Source organism: Mizuhopecten yessoensis, unplaced genomic scaffold (assembly GCF_002113885.1).
Source record: "Mizuhopecten yessoensis strain PY_sf001 unplaced genomic scaffold, ASM211388v2 scaffold10413, whole genome shotgun sequence".
Classification (NCBI taxonomy): Eukaryota; Metazoa; Mollusca; class Bivalvia; order Pectinida; family Pectinidae; genus Mizuhopecten; species Mizuhopecten yessoensis.
Genome location: NW_018408534.1, coordinates 1 through 4,074, shown reverse-complemented (window position 1 = coordinate 4,074; position 4,074 = coordinate 1). Strand labels below are relative to the sequence as shown.

The window sequence follows — 4,074 nt, the reverse complement described above, 5'->3', positions numbered from 1 at the left end:
TGTATATTAGACAGAGTGAGTATAAAGCTTGTGGATTAGACAGGGACATCCGAGGTGTGTATTAGACAGGGGAACATCCAAGGTGTGTATTAGACAGAGTGAGTATAAAGCTTGTGGATTAGACAGGAGGACATCCGAGGTGTGGACTAGACAGAGTGACCATACAGAGAGTGAGTATAAAGCTTGTGGATTAGACAGGGGGACATCCGAGGTGTGGACTAGACAGAGTGACCATACAGGGTTTGAAAAGAAATATTGAGCATTAAGGATGTAGATCATACAAAGTGGCAGCATACGGGGTGTGGATTTTACAAAGTGGACATGCTATTCCTATGGAGGGGAAAAGTCGAGACCGAATACCAACGCTGGTGTTGACAGTCATCATGACCCAGACGATAAATAAATGTTTCACACTCGGGCCAGTTAGCTCAAAGTACGGGAACTAGACGTCTGCAGCATCACTGACAGTTAGCTCAAAGTACGGGAACTGGACGTCTGCAGCTTCAGTGACGGTTAGCTCAAAGTCAGGGAACTAGACGTCTGCAGCATCAGTGACAGTTAGCTCAAAGTACGGGAACTAGACGTCTGCAGCATCAGTGACAGTTAGCTCAAAGTCAGGGAACTAGACGTCTGCAGCATCACTGACAGTTAGCTCAAAGTACGGGAACTAGACGTCTGCAGCATCACTGACAGTTAGCTCAAAATACGGGAACTAGACGTCTGCAGCATCACTGACAGTTAGCTCAAAGTCAGGGAACTAGACGTCTGCAGCATCACTGACAGTTAGCTCAAAATACGGGAACTAGACGCTGCAGCATCAGTGACAGTTAGCTCAAAGTCAGGGAACTAGACGTCTGCAGCATCAGTGACAGTTTATCTCAGTGAATAACGCTGCCATTCACTTGTCAACTACATGTACGTAGTGTCACTCTTAAAGTGGTACAAGTAACGATTAGTTCAGCGAGTGTCATTTCCTTGTGAGGGAAATAATAACATTTAGCCTGTTGGTTTATATACACATGTATTGACTGCAGACGTAAAGTAAGGCCTAATATTATCTTGTTTTGATGGGAAAGCTCATCTGTGATACTGATGTTCAAGGATTAAAACAAGAGTAGGTTATTTCCAAACGTTTCTCTAACCAATAAAGACAAACAATGATGAATTATTTCTCGTAAAATCATGTTGGGAGGAATTGAGAAGGTTAGAAAAAGTTACCCATATAACGTTGTTTATAAGGTGGTCGATGTGTCTGTATAATGTATACGGCCGACAAATAATGAGTCATTGTTCATTTAAATGTGATCAGAAATGCCGGAAGAAGTTATTTTAACTATCCCCTGTTGATTTCCTCTCCGAGGAGGTACCCTTTGTATATATCACTGCTCCTCACAAACTTGACACTCATGTGCACGTGCCAGGTATCGTGTTTGTTTCGGGTTGTTAGTCTGGTCGTATGTAGTAGGCTAGTAGTGTGTGGTTGTCTCTCAATTGTTTTATTCTTGTAATATAGTAATGGGCATCTATCTCACAAAACTGTGTTCTATCATAAGATCAAATAGTTTATTAATAATACTATATGAAATGTATATATTACTAATAAGAAAATGTCAAATTATTATTTAAATTAGATGAAATTTAACTATTTTGTTGTGCAATCAACACTGCACAAATGTTTTAAAATACTTTTTGAATTTCATTGACTTTTACTTATAAGTATCTTTTTTGTATCTGTTTTAGACGGGGAGTTACTGATATCAGATAAATGGTATTTTATTTTTCGATTGCATGATATTATATTTCTAATACAATTAAGTAAACAATATGACTATAACTACTTGTATATTTTCTCAATTTAATATGAATTTTATAAAACATCACCGTTACATCATCTGGTACAGTAAATGCTGCATTGTACCAAATCATTCTTAAACAATTATCTTCTGAAATGTGACACCACTGTATGTTGACATTTGATTGGAAAACTGTCTTCACATTTGTTGGTTTAAAGGGATCATATTCCGACCCAGATTATTTTACTTACCTTTTTACTAAGGTTCTGAAATGCTATGTCTTGTACATGGGTTTGTGGCATTGTGATCTCTGGTTTTCGAACTTTGCACTCAAGCTTTGAAGTGTTACTAAGAAGCTGTGCACGTTTGTGATGGTTTCGAACCAAGAAATGTGAAGACAAAATTCAAATTTAATTTAATTTCACATTTAAAATGATTTCATTTTACTATTTTGCAGCATTATTTAATCATGAGGTGCATGTGGAAAGCATATGTTTATTTAAAAACTGTTTGAGACAAACACACCAACAAACGTATGCCGACAAATGTCGTACTTTTCTTTGCTTGATGTCTCCTAATCTGACAGATTAACGTGTTGATGGGCAATGATCTAATGATCTAATTCCACAGATTATAAACCATTTTCAGATTTATCACCACCAACACTAAAGCTAAATCTTTTTCTTTTAAACAAAAATATTTACAATGATATTATAATGATATTATAATGATATTATAATGCTTGAAACTATGCATAACCTACGTGTTCGGAATTTCGTCATGTTTTTCAAAATGCTGTGGGAAATTTTAGTTTCGTTTTACTGACTTTCTGTGTGTCATTGAATGATAAACTAATATTGAAATAAGTAACAACAGGATCCATTAGCGAAAATATAAAAAGGATTTTAGTTCTTGATACGTTTTTGAAGTTGTGTTTTTAATTTTAAAAATTCTACTTGAGCCAGATGAAATTAATTTAGACGGCGACGAATGCAGCACACCCTAGTACAGCCTTAAACATAGAGATTTTATTGATCTGGTCTGTAAAGACTATGTTTGACAAAAGTCTACATGGGTTTTCTAAAAGATAATCAAGTAATATTATATAAGATTACATTTTGTACAATGTAAGGAAGTAAATCAAACGTATCACCATATCGCTAGAAAACTTACCCGTCACGTTAAACCGCCACACTCCACGATATAAACTCGCTTAGTCAGTTCTAGGAAATGTGTAAATAAGAATTGACTTGCGATTATATTTAACAGAGCTATTCATGGAAATCAGAGTTTTCGAGAAAAGGCAAGTCATATGATATTTATAGCGGCGGGGATTCCCCTCGTGTACGCCTACACAGCGCATTACAGATTGCAGCGCTGCAATGTCATCGTATTCTCTTCTGATTGATGAACTTAAAATTGTAACGATAACCACATACCGGTATTTGATAGGTTGTCGAGGACCGTTATGAATTCAGCAATACATACACACGTGTATATACTGTGTACTCATAACATTTTAAGTGTGCGTCACTATGTAAGGGTGTGACCATAATTGTGAATGCATTTTCTCTCTTTCAATAGTGTTGAATTGTACGTGTATTGTTCGTTATTTCTGTAACTCTTCATTTCTGGAGGAAATAAAGGAAATAATAATAGCCAGTAGGGATATACGACTACATACGACATATTGAGAGTATTTCTTTCACTTCAAACTGATAAAAAATACCTTTTCCTTGTGTTACAAATTACAGATAGCAGAATCTCATTCAAAATGAGTCAGTCCGACCAAGCAGATACAGGTTTTATTTGCAAACGAACAGTTGGTGTAGCATTAGAATACATTTGTGTCCTAACGCCTGTTGTTTTCTCGAACACTCGTTTAGTCCTAAAAATGTGAAAAAAAGAATCCTGAATTCATGTACAATTCACGAGACCAATTAAAGTCGTGCCAGAGTTGTCTTTTGGGATCGGCAGGTCCGATCAACAAATCTCTCGCAACAGAAAGAATATAGTAAAATATCCAGCTTCGAAATCTATAAAAAGTTCCATGGTCATTTTTGCCAGATTAATATCATGTTACACAGCATGTACAGATCATACCTGTCACTTGTATACATGTCTGACATTAATACTTTTAAAATATCACACATTCTCGATATATTTGTCTGGAAATTCTCAAGAAAATGTTCTTCATCATATGAACATTCCGTCTCATACGGAGTTTTGAATTTCTTCAAGGATTAGCAGTGTAGCATGTACAACCCGTATATCACTGGTA

General features: G+C 36.2%; 1 protein-coding gene across 2 annotated transcripts in view; it reads right to left on the bottom strand.

Moving 5' to 3' along the window:
- Positions 1–3,073, bottom strand: part of LOC110460507 (vesicular glutamate transporter 2-like) — a 33,811-nt gene extending 30,738 nt beyond the window's left edge. Inside the window, exon 1 of one of the 2 annotated variants that reach the window (XM_021513453.1) lies at positions 2,967–3,073. The gene's annotated coding sequence lies outside the window, so the exon portion shown is untranslated. The remainder of the gene's footprint in view (positions 1–2,966) is intronic. The other variant, XM_021513452.1, reaches the window with a different exon arrangement.
- Between the last annotated feature and the right edge of the window lie 1,001 nt (positions 3,074–4,074).